We start from the raw sequence: 13,610 nt of genomic DNA, 5'->3' as shown, positions 1-13,610 counted from the left end.
TTTTTGGTTCTTAAAAGGAATAGTTTGGCTTTACACTAACATGTATGTCTGTGTGTGTTTGCATGTTCCAGAATAATGAGTAACATATTAGTTATGTATTAGTTAATTTTATTTTAATTCTCATATCTTCTAACACCCATTTTAACCATCATCTCTAACTTGGTAACTGGTTTCAAAACTGTGAGTGATGTAATATTAATTAGGAATGAAGATTCCTTTCATTTGTTTCATAAAAATACTTTCTAAAAATGTAATAAAAATACAAATTTCCTGTCTTTTACATTTAGCTCAATTTTCATTAGCTTATAGCAATTTGCAAATGTATTCTTCTACTAGGACTGAAAATAACTTCTAATTTTAAAAAAAAGGAAAGAAAGAAAACACCTGTTTTGGGTCCAATTACAAATTGCAGAGAACTATCATTCCTAATTACTAAATAGCTACAGAATTCCCATTTAAGTCAAATCAACTATACTTGAAAATAAACCTAGAATTTCAATGCTATAATCATTTATAATTCATTCTGCTTCTGAACACAAAAATAAGGCTCAATTCAAAAGCAAGCCTCTGGTAGGATGTGTGCTTTACAAATCTTGCTGGGTGGTTTTAACATAGATGATATCAAATTTCGAAAAATTTAATGAAAGGCAGGCTTTTTTCAGAAAGTACATTTGGAAAATCAATCTTAACTCATTCTTGATAGCTTCTTCACCTCCTGCCCCAAGAAAATACACCCTGTGTTGATTCTAAGTATTTTTTAATGTTCCTATTTTAAGGTATTTAGAAAATATCAATATGATGCCACATTTAAGGAATTTTTGGACATAAAATAATAAATTATTTTAATCATAAGAACTGGTATACTTGGATCTCAGTATACTTTAATCTCAAAGATTAAAGAATATAGCAACTGCTACTTACAAATTAATAGGATCAATGAGCCAAAGAAATCCATTGCTAATTTCTCAGGCAAAATTACTGAGGGTATGACTTTCACAAATCAAATGCAATTAATGTTCTCTTGGGAAAAACAAAAGTCTCACAACATCAATCTTTAATTTGTAGGAATATTCCTCTTTTCTCCTAGATATTACCACTCAGTGCCCCAATGTAGGGAGCACTCTTACTAATTTAGAAGAGGGTATTTCTATCATCAGTGCATGTTATATGTCATTAAAATGTACATATTATAATCTACATATTTCTTCAACAAGACAGTTAACTGTATTGAGAATAACATGAGACACATATGGATTTCTAAAGGAAGAAATCAATGGCCACTTCTGTGTTTAACTCAGTTTTATTAAACCAAGGCTTCTTTTGTGGGTTATTTTAGACATGTTTGTCTACTGCTACTTAAAATGAGGTCATAAATAATCTTGCTGATTATAGAAAATACTATAAATTCCTCTAAAAATCACCTGACACAGCACATATTCTGACAAAAAGCACACATTGCAGGGTTGATTTATAGAGGGATGTGGAAGTAGTTCAGTTGAGGTGGATGGCGAGGTTGAGCATCCCCTTATGATTCTATATGTGAGGAATGATTTACAACCAGTTGAGAGCCTATTAAATTAAAATGTGGGTGCATCAAAAATAATAAAAACAAATCTGTGTGATGATTTTTTTTTCAATCTTCATATCTCTTCAGGTTCTGTTTGTTTACGTTATGTTTTGCTTTTGCATTTTTCCACATAAGATAGTGTCGCTTTTGAGTACACACACACACACACACACACACACACACACACATGGAATCTTAGGATCTGCTGTGAGAATCAAGATAATTCTAGAAACAATAATCCTTACAATAATCCTTTGTATTGTTCTAAATGAGTAGATTAGGGGGAGAGTAGCCCAGTATAAACAATTTAGTCCCCAGCCTTTCCTCAAATGATAAAGAAATTGATCAGATGTAGAATTTAGCATTGGCAGCATACAATTAAGTTTTGTCACTGTCACTAAGTATGTGGTTTTCAGTGAGTTACCAACATGTTTATATTTTAGTGAAATCTCCCACTTGAATAGGGATAAAATTCACATCAAATTCTTATAGCAAGCAAGGTGGGTGGTGAATGCCTGTAATCCCAGCAACCTGGGAGGCTAGGGCAGGAGGATCACAAGTCTGAGATCAGACTCAGAAACTAAACAGGACCCTGTCTCAAAATAAAAAAATAAATAAAAAATAAAAATGGTAGCGGATGTAGCTCACTGGTAAAGCAACCCTGGATTTAATCCCTAGTATACGAATGAATAAATATACAAAATTCTTATAGAATATAGAGTAAGTTGATGAAAAAATTTATGTAAAGAAGTTAAAAGTTGTTACAAAATATTCAATAACTGATACTGTAATAATTACTTCTGAAAGCCATACATTTTTGTCAGAATTATTATAATAAAATACAACAGTGAGTTTTTATACAGTAGTGCTTATTATGAACAATCATGAAGTAAGATATTACCTTTAGTCTAGAACATTCCCACATAGAGTCAAGGACTTTTAAGCCTAGAAGAAAATTTTGTGGCATCTAATTTCCTTATTTTATAGGCAAGAAAACTAAAGTCCAATAAGGTGCAGAAAATTGTCCATCCTTAAAATACCTCAGCAGTATAAAAATCCATCAGATATCTCATTTCTTTCCCCAGGGCTTAGTTATCTTCTGCTTTACCACACTGAATATTTTCTGGTCAGGTTTCTGGATGGTAAAGAAAATCTCTTCTGAGAGCAGGTAAGTTTCTATGTTAGAAACCACATAGAGCTGTTCAAGAAGTAAAGCAACACATGAGCATAGGACCAGAGAGCAACAAACACTGTTCTCTTCCAAAACCGGAGCACTGGAAAAGTTACCTGGTCTTTTAGTCTGGAAGCATCTACAAATTTTCTTTAAATTGAAATTCATAAATTTCAATATTGTATATAAAAGTTAATGGAAACTAATATACATATAAAACAAACTGTGAAATTTGGAGGAGGGATGGGCATGCAATAAGATTTTATTGGTAATACAGGAAGGCCTCTATCCATCATAGACACAAAGCCAAAATTATGAAGGCCTTTTAAAAAATAAAATCTTTGTTGTTTTTGGAAAGATCTGGTGCTTCTTCATTGGGAAAAACCATGGCTTATTTTATACCAAGGTCTGGTGACCTTGTATTTAGTCCTGATTGGACTATTTAAGCAGCATAGGGTTTGCCAATTAGAATCAGAATTCTAACACTGATAGCCCCCTTGAAGCAAAAGGGCCTCACACTTCTTAGCATCTTTCTGTCTTTCAAAGCCTGGGTAAAAGAAATATCTATATACTATAGATAAAAATAATGACTTTCTAACATTTTATAATATGTTCCCCTAAAACAATTTTGAAAAACTACTAAACATTTTAAGTTGATATCTAAAATGTTTGAAGTTTTAACTTTAAATAATTTAAAAGACTATAGAAAAGTTGGGTTTTATAAAAACATTAGTGTTTAGTATTGTCTTATTGATAGATCACTGTTTCAAATGTTTTCAGTTGACTCTGATTATCATTTGTGATTAATACCCACCATCATCTATTCAAAAAAATAAGAAGAATGAATAAGTTATTCTTTAGAAATTCAATAATATTATTTACTTTTTTTATCCTATGGATTGAACCCAGAGATGCTTTACCACTTGAGCCACATCTCTAGCCATTTTTATTTTTATTTTGAGTCAGTGTTTTACTAAGTTACTTAAGGCAAATTGCTGAGTCTGGTGTCAATAGGGCAAATTGCTGAGACTTGTCTCAAACAGGCAATCCTCCTGCCTCAGCCTCTAGAGTCACTGTAATTACAGGGGTGGGCCAACATTCCCAGCTGCATATTATTTACTTTTGATCTTGTTCTTGTTTTTCCATTTCACTTTCCCATGTAATCTTACACTTATAAAATATATGTCTTGTGTAAAAATCTGTTCTAGCTTGCTTAATAGCAACAAACACACAAATAAAAATAGATATTTCTTTATCATTTTCTATGGTAATTGATGTTGACCAAGCAAAATAAAATTTATTATGTCCCTAGTGGCTATAAATTTTGATAAATAATTTTTAAGGACAAAAGTAAAATGTTATCAAGAATACATTTCTTTGTAACAAGCCTTGCTCAGTAATAGGAAACTCAACATTTAGCACAATTGTTGTGTTCATTACAAGGAAATTTGTATTAGTGGCCCTGGACCACAAAGACTTTATCTTCTCTGGTCTTTCTGGTTAAACAAAATTCTCACTTCTGTAAAATTTCTTAATTGTGTATGTATTTATTTGCTTCTCTCACAGTACCTATAAATATTTCCTGTCATTAAAAAATATGAGTTGGATGAAAAAAAAATATTTTTAATAAAGTTAATGACACTTTTTTGTTTTGATTAGTTTTTATATCTTCTTTTAAAATGAATCAGGGTTCAGGATCAACTTTATTCTCATCTTTATAGGTATGCACATTGACCTAACTTGTTCTCAGAGGTAAGTACATTGGATGAAAAGAATTTCATTACAGGTATGAACTCAATTAATTGAACTTCTTTCAAGTTACAAGACAAAATCACATATTGATCTCTCGTTAAAAATATATATTTAATGACCTAACTACAAAATTAGTTTTTCATTCCATTTTGTTGAAAGAAATAAAACCCATCTTTTGGGCAAGAGAAATCACTTACCAGTCATTACTATCCTTTAACTTCTTCTTTTGATTGGCCCCTCACACACCAGTAATTCACTGTATACAGATAAATTCTGTGTGAAATCTATGACTTTTCTTTGTGCATTGGGATAAAGACAATCGTGAAAGAGGAATTTAGTAAAAGAGAATAGACAGGAAACATCTAGCATAATGCATTGGCTACTAGAAAATTGTCAGGCAAATCAATTCTAGGAGACTACAAACACGAAGTTGAAGATTTGGAAATGGACTTCCTTAAAACTATTCCTGCCAAAGTGCCTGTCTGAAAGTCTTAATGTATCCCCAGGGAAAAGAGATTCCAGTATGAAGACCACTGAGGTAAGAAATGAAAGACTAATTTTATCTATGAAAGATTTTTTTATGTTGCTCTTTAGACCTCTATTAAGTTACATGATCAAAAAGCTACTGCTTACCCAGAACCATTCTCACTGAGACATAATATATCCTTTATATTTTGAAAGCTAAAAAAAGAAAAAAAAATCATGTACCAGTAAATGGGAATAAGATTAGCTCAAGACCATACCTGTAGTCCAATTAAAAAAAAAAAAAAAACAATCATTTAAAGATAACTTCAGGACTTCTAGTTTTCAACCAAATAGGTAAGTAACTTAAAAGCTGCTACTCCCTACTAATGACAAGTAAACAGCTAAAGAAACTGAAAAATCAGTCACTATTTTAAATTCATCAGGGAAGTGAAGTCATAGTGCAAAGCCCCCCAAATTAGAGAGATACGTGGTTGGATATATAGAATCCCAATTTACTAGAGCAGAAAGCTCCATGGGACCCAGCAGCATGGTGGGAAAAGCTAAGTTGTAATTGCTAAAGTTCTGGAGGCTCAGTAAAGATGATTCTGAGAGTTAGAACTGTAACTATAGTGATGTCAGCAAGATGACCAATCAGGATATCCCAGGCTTCACGATGCCCCTCAGAATGTTCAAATATCAACTATCAAACAGAGACAAACGTCTGATGAAAATACCACAATTTGGGAATGGGCCCTTGAACTGAAACTTCATTAAAGGGACAGAGAAAAAGTATCACATTCTTTGCATCTCTCCTCCCCTTTCTTCTCATCAGCACAGACTGTACAGAGATAATTCCCCAAGACCCACAGTTTGTACAATGGTAAAAGAACAGGAGGCAGACATCTAATTTCCCTAGCATTCTGGAGGCTTCCTGGGAAACCCACTCTGTTCTTCTCTGACAGGGAACACTGGAGGAAAGGGCATAGTTAGACTACCCAGAGGCAGAGGTCGCAGGAACCAGTATGCAGATCTTACATCTGTATTCCTGCCAGCTGTGCCACACAATCACACATACCAACAAACCTCAGGGCCCAACAAATCTCACAGCCCATTTACAAAGTCAACCTGGTTGCCTTCAGAAATATGGTAGAAAGTTTGAATTTACTCATGTCCCTAGAAGGCTACTCTTAAACCCTGCCTCAAAGTTCAACCAAATGACCTGGCTCAGGCAAGGAAATGACAACCTTTGCCCAATGCACAGAAGGAAAGGGTCTAGGAAGCCCCCTTGACCTTGATCCAGGAAGCCACCTTAACCCAGGAAGTCAAGCAGAAGCTCCACTCAAATATCAAGCCCACCCAGTGACCCCACCCATGCTAGATCTGCTTGACTTATAAGGTTAAACAGCTGCAAACCTCAATCTTTCATTTCTATGAAGCACAGTCTCCTTTCCATCCTGAGAAACAAATCTGCCTAATTGTAGTTCTATCTAACTTTAGATTCTGAACAGCAAAACTGCCCAGCCAGGGAATACATATTGCAATTGGTCTGACAAGAAGCCTTTATAGCACACAGTTAGCAGATCCATCTAATATTAGAGCTCAGTCAGTGATCTTATCTCCCAAAAGAGCTCAGTCAGAAACCACATTTGATATCAGAGCAAAAGCAGTGTCCTAGCCAACTAGAGAACACATGACAATCTTTACCTAGCTATCCAGGTCATCACCCATTGACCTTTCCATAATTGCAGGGAAGATTAAATAGTGGTCTGTCCTTACCAAAGAACACCAGTAGTGGTCAGAATAGGAGGCCGTCTCCTCAAATGCGTAAAATATTATGAAAAACCAAAGAGTCAAAGTACTCCAAAAGAAGCTAACAAAGCTCCCAAAATGGAATCCCTCCCCAAAATAGAGATGTATGAAATGAGAGCTTGAGAATTTAAAATAATACTCATAAAGAATTCATTGAACTACAAGAATATGTGGCTAGACAGTGTAATTACCTTTGTTAAATAATGCATGAAAGTGAAAATTTTGGCAAAAAATAAAAAAATAAAACCAATAGAGAAGAAATCCTATAGATGATTACAGTGAATGAAGTAAAAAAAAATCAAGAGAAGGCATGCACAGAACATTCACACAAACAGAAGAATCATTGAGCTGGAAGACAGAACATTTGAAATTATCCATTCAGAGAAGAAAAACACAAAAGAATGAAATAAATAGAGGAAAAAAAGGATGAAGAAAACTTATAGAAATTATGGGACAACATCAAGAGACCAATCTTTTGCATAATCTTTTACTTTCAGAAGTAAAAGAAAAAGGGTCAGGGGGAAAAAAAAAAACAGCTGAGAACTTCCCTAATCAGAGTAAACCTACCAATTTCAGGTATAGAAATCAGAGATCTCCAATCAATCTCAACCTAAAGAAGAGTTGTTAACAAGACCCATAACAATCAAGATATCAAAAATAAAAAACAAAGAAAATCCTCCAAAAGCAGCAAAACATAAGAAACTTAGCAAATATTTAAAAGAGTGTCAATGTGACTACTGGCAAATTTCTCATCAGAAATCCTAAAGGCCAGGAAAGTATTGGATGATATGTTTAAAGTGATAAAGGAGGGGGGGAAACTGCCAACCAAGAACATTATACCCAGCAAAATTATCTTTCAGAAATAAGGAGAAAAATAAAAATTTTCTCAGACAAACAAAAACTAAGGTAGTTCATCACCACTATGCCTGCCTTATAGGAATTGCTAGAGTGGTTTAAGCTCAAACAGTAGGCCACTAATTAATATAAAACTTATAAAAGTGCAAGTATCAATAATACAGAGCCATATTCATATACTCTAAAACTGCAATCATGGTGTATAATGCAGTTTTATTCCTAGTATAATCATAGAAAGAAGTCATTAAAAATCACCATTATAGCTAAAGAAAATTTTAAAAGACCAGGCATGTTGGTGCACAACTGTAATCCCAGCTGTTCTGGAGGCTGAGGCAGGAGAATGGAGAGTTCAAAGCCAATTAACAAAAGGGAGGCCTCAGTGAGACCCTATCTCTAAGCTCTAAATAAAGTACAAAATAGGGCCAGGTATGTTGCTCAGTGGTCAAGTGCCCCTGAATTCAACCCCGAGTACCCCCAAAAATAAAATTATAAAGGGGTACATATTACGAAATAATATAAATTCTAACAACCAAAAATTAATGTTAAGTTGTTATCAGTTTGCAATAAACTAATATGTTTTATGTTAGCCTTGTCGTAAACACAAGCAAAAATCTATTGTAGATGCAAAAAAGTGGAAAAGAGTCAAACATATCACAACAGAAAACCAAAATATCACAAAGAAAGTCAGTGAAAGAAGAAAAAATAAAGTGTCTACGAAACGACCAGGAAACAAAAGATGGCAGTAGTAAATTACATATTAATATTTTCCTTGAATTTATATGGATTAAATTATCTAACAAAAATTATCCAACACAGAGTGACCAAAAACATTTTAAAACATAATGTCCAACAATATGCTACCTATAAGAGACTCACTTTACTTTTAAGGACATGCATAGAAAGGAAGTAAAGGGGTAGAAAAATGTGTCCCCTTCAAATGGAAACTGAAAGAGAACAAAGGTAGCTAAAATCAGAGAAAATAGACTTTATGTTAAAAACCTTAAAACGAAAAAGGACATGTAATTACAAAGGGATCAATTCCTCAAGAAGACATGATAGTACACACATATTCACCCAATGTCAGAGCACCTAATTATGTAAAACAAATGTTAAAAGATATGAAAGGAGAGATAAATAGCAAAAGAGAACTCATAGGGGGATTCAATACCCTGCTCTCATCAATGGACAGATGAATCATTCAGACATAAAATTAATAAGAAAACACTAGTCTTGAAAGATACTTTACACCTAATGGACCCAACAGACAAATGCATAATCTCCCCTCCAAAGCAAAAGAATCCCATTTTTCTTGAGCACACATGGAACATTCACCAGGGTAGAGTGTATGTGAGACCACAGACAAATCTTAGGAGTTTGAGAAGACTGAAATTATGATAAGTATCTTTCTGACGATAATGTTCAAAACTAGAAGTCAATAATGGGAGGAATTTCAGAAGATTAACTAATACATGGAAATCAAACATATTTCTATGAAGAAAATTTTTAAAAAAATTAAAAACCATTTTCTGACAAAGGAAAATGGAGGCATCTGGCTCCTTCTCTCACAGCCATTGCAGTAGTGCATTGAGCTCCACAGAGAGAGCGCCGGGGCAAGTGAGAGCTGAACAGGCACTGGGTGCCTCTGGGCCTCTCTAAGGAAAAACAACTAAACATGGTCAAAGGAGTTCCTAAGAAGCTGAGAGGCAAAATGTCACCCTATGCATTCTTTGTGCAAGTTTGCCTGGAGGAGCACAAGAAGAAACACCCAGATGCTTCAGTCAACTTCTCAGAGCTTTCTAAGAATTGCTCAGAGGTAGAAGAACATGTATGCTAAAGAGAAGGGAAAATTTGAAGCCATGCCAAAGGCAGGCAAGGCCTGATATGAAAGAGAATGAAAGCCTATATCCCTCCTAAAGGGGAAACAAAAAAGAAGTTCAATGATCCCACTGCGCCCAAAAGACCTTCGTTGGCTTTCTTCTTCTTCTGTTCTGAGTATCACCCCAAAATCAAAGGAGAACAATCTGGCCTATCCATTGGTGATGTTGCAAAGAAACTGGGAGAGATATGGAATCCCTCTACTGCAAATGATAAGCAATCTTATGAAAAGAAAGCTTCTAAGCCAAAGGAAAAATACAAAAAGAATTTTGCTACCTACTGAGCTAAAGGAAAACCTGATGCAGCAAAAATGGGAGTTATCAAGGCTGAAAAAAAAAGCAAGAAAAAGAAGAAAGAAGAAGAAATAAAGAGGAGGAGAAGAGGAAGAGGAAGAAGAGGAAGATGATGAGGAAGATGATGCCGAATAATTTGGTTTTGGCACAGTTTTTTTTTTTTTCTTGTCTATAAAGCATTTAATCCACTGTACACAACTCACTCCTTTTAAAGAAAAAAAGTTGAAATGTAATGCTGTGCAAAACTTGTTTTTAAACCGTACAGTGTCTTTTTTTGTATAGTTAACACATTACCAGATGTGTCTGTAGATAGCTCTGCCCTGGCGGTATTTTCAATAGCCATTAACCTTACCAGTATGAGGATTGTACATTGGCATGGAAATTTAAAGCAGGTTCTTGTTGGTGCACAGCACAAATTAGTTACACATGGAGATGATAGTTCTTCATCTTCAGTTGTCTCTGATGCAGCTTATACTAAATAATTGTTGTTCTGTTGACTAAATACCACTCTGTCATGGCAAGAAAAAAAGTTGTAGCTGTTTTGTTGACACTCTGAATGCTTCTAAGTAAATACAATGTTTTTATTTAAAAAAAAAAGAGAAAGAAATGTATGTACAACATACCAAAATTTATGAGATGAAGGAAAAGCAGTTTTAAGAAGGAAGCATATAGCAATAAACGTCTATGTGAAGAAAAATTAAAGATCTCCAACAAACATCTTAATGTTACACTTCCAGGAAATAGAAAATCAAGAACAATATAAGCTCAAAATCAGCAGAATGAAAGAAATTATAAATATCAGAGCAAAAATAAAGAGCAAATTATATGAAAGATAAACAGAACTAAGGGATAAACAAAATCAACAAAACTTAGCAAGACTTAAAAAAAGAGAAGACTCAAAAAAATAAAAGTACAACCAAAGAAAAATTACAACCAATAACAAAAAATAAAAAGAATTATAAAAGGTTATTATGAAAGATTATATGCTAAAAATTGGATAATCTATCAAAATAGATAAATTTTTAAACACATAAAACCAAATCAAGACTAAATCATAAAGAAATAAGAAATCTAAACAGAACAATAGTGAGTTAGGAGACTATATCAACAAAAGTATTCAGTCAAAATAATCCAAAGACCTGATGGTTTTACTACTGAATTATACCAAACATTTAAAGAATAATTAATACAAATCCTTCACAAACTCTTCAAGGAGATCAAATGAAAGCAAACATTTTATGAGGCCAGCATTACCTAGATTCCAAAGCTATACAAAAGCATCATAAGAAAGAAAAATTACATGCCACTACTCTTGATGAACATAGATGCAAAAATACAATATTGGCAAGCCAATTTCAACAACACATTGACAGAATCAGAAAACATCATTCTTAATGACAAGAAGCTTAAGTTTTTCTGCTAAGATCAGAAACAAGGGAAGGTTGCCCCTCTTGCAATTTTGCATTCAATGTCTTACCTAATGTAGTAAGATGAAAATGAAAATAAAAATAAGTATATTGAGAAGGAATAAATAACTGTCTTTATTTGTCGATGATATGGCTGTGTACATAGGAAATCTGAAATAACTGACAAGAACGTGTTAGGTACTAATACGTGATTGTAGCAAGGTTATAGGTTAAATGATTAAGATACAAAAAGTCAGCTGCTTGCTGGCATTGAATAAATGGTATTTTGAAATTGAATATACATTGTTCTTCATATTAGCACTAAAAAATCAGTTCTACATGTAATAAATAAATATGTACAAAATCTAGAAGAGGAAACACAAATGGCAGAAGCCATGTTGTCTGTCTTCTACTTTCCACCTATTTTGAAAGAAAAGGGTCAGCCAACTTTGTCATATGGGTATTGATGTATGAAGAAACACTTTTTTAACCTTTGTCATTAACCTTCATGGAAGAGATGACATGATTTATTATTTTAAAATTATGTGAACTTGGAGACTCAGATGCCCTGATTAAAAACTTAAATCATTATTTAAACCTAATCAATGAGTTGTCAAATTCCAGGCTCTCCATTGTGACCCATATTTCTAAAAAGAAAAAAAATGGCTCGATATATAAGATTAAAATTCCATTCACAACGAAGAGTGTTTTAGGTAACTGTGCCATTCTAAATCTAGTCACTAATATTTTTAGTGTATCAACAGGCTTTTTCTTTTTTCCTTCCTTCCTTCCTTCCTTCCTTCCTTCCTTCCTTCCTTCCTTCCTTCCTTCCTTCCTTCCTTCCTTTTGTATTGGGAATTGAACCTAGGGATGCTTACCACAGAGCCACATTCCCAGCCCTTTTTATTTTTTATTTGAGAGAGGGTCTCTTTAAGTTTTTTGAGGCCTCACTAGCTTGCTGAGACTGGCCATGAATTTGTGATCCTCCTGCTTCAGCCTCCCAATTTGTTGTGTGTGTGCCACCATACCTGACACCAGCCTTCTTAATGTGTACTAATAATAATCTTAATTAGAAATAATAAATACAAACTTATTATGGATCTAGTTGTGCCTCTCACATGGAAAGTAGTTGTTTACAGATTAGGTAAAACCATATTGTTGGAACACAACTTTATGGAGGGAAAGTATTTTGAATTTAGGTTAATGTAAGAAAATTAAAGTGCTTGAATTTATACATGTTTGTAGAACTTAATAACCATGTCTTTTATGGACTGACAACTTTGGATGATAAACCAACCATTAGAGATCAGAGTTCAAATGAACAATATAACAATTCACATCCAAGGGTAAATAGGATGTTAATGAATGAAGTGGTTTATTGCCTATTTCCAGAGTAATGCCTTGCTTATTTCTTTACTCATATCAGACACTGTGCAGGAAAATGCCTTAAAAACTGGAATAAGTGCTATACAATGTGATCTCAACTCTGTACTAAAAAGGAGTTATGTGAACATGTATACTTGTGAAAATGTTAGAAGATAATACAAATATAATATTAGTGACTAAGAATATGGTTGATTTTTTATTTTTTTTCTTTATGCTTTTTTATATTTGCAAATTTACTATGCCTGCATATCTTTTAATATCAGTGAATGATATGGATAAATATAAGAAATTAAGTGACAAGATTCTGACACAATTTTTTGTAGAAGACAAATACATGAAATTGAATGCAGTTTAAGTTCCAACTCTACTCTTTATAACTATATGCCCTTATAAAGTATTGCCTTCTTATAATTCCATATTGTAAAGTTTGGGGAGGATGCCTTGCAAGGAAGGTGGCCATGTGCCCTTTTAGGAACTTCTATAGTGAATTTCACTTCTGCTGTGGGCTGCATGGATATTGATTACAATAAGATCAAGCATTCCATGCCTAACCTGCTGCCTATCTCTCTACTCTCCCTTCTATTGATTTGGATATCCTTTCTCTAGGGCAGGTAAAATATGCAATTATACTAATGAGCAGAAAAGTAATTAACAGGATGAAAAATGCCCAAAGTCCATTTTAGATGAAGCTTTATCCCAAGCATTAAATTAGTTAAGAGTAACGAGGTAGGAGATAAGGCCTCTGAACAGTCTAATAACCAACTGGAATGACCCCTTTTAATGAAATAGGAACAAATGCAATTATGACAGCATCATTCTAGGATGCCTTTGCTTACAAAGTTACCTGAGCAAGACAAATTCTGGGATCACCTTCCAATCCCAGGCATTCTGAGGGATGAGGGTCTTATCGCTATTCCTTGGCCCCCAATAATAAATGTTACCTAATTAAACAAAAGTGCTGATCTCCAGAAAGAAGACATGGTACAACAGGAGAAAAGTTTAGGTAGTCATGACTTATACAGCAATGCAAA

General features: G+C 33.8%; 1 pseudogene across 1 annotated transcript; it reads left to right on the top strand.

The window, feature by feature from the left end:
* Window positions 1-9,291: 9,291 nt before the first annotated feature.
* Window positions 9,292-9,922, top strand: LOC308648198 (high mobility group protein B1-like; annotated as a pseudogene). Its single transcript has one exon. The product of its transcript is annotated as a high mobility group protein B1-like (transcript).
* Window positions 9,923-13,610: the final 3,688 nt, after the last annotated feature.

Source organism: Spermophilus citellus (assembly GCF_964194105.1).
Source record: "Spermophilus citellus genome assembly, chromosome: 4".
In the NCBI taxonomy this organism is placed as follows: Eukaryota; Metazoa; Chordata; class Mammalia; order Rodentia; family Sciuridae; genus Spermophilus; species Spermophilus citellus.
This window is presented reverse-complemented; position numbering and strand designations above follow the sequence as displayed.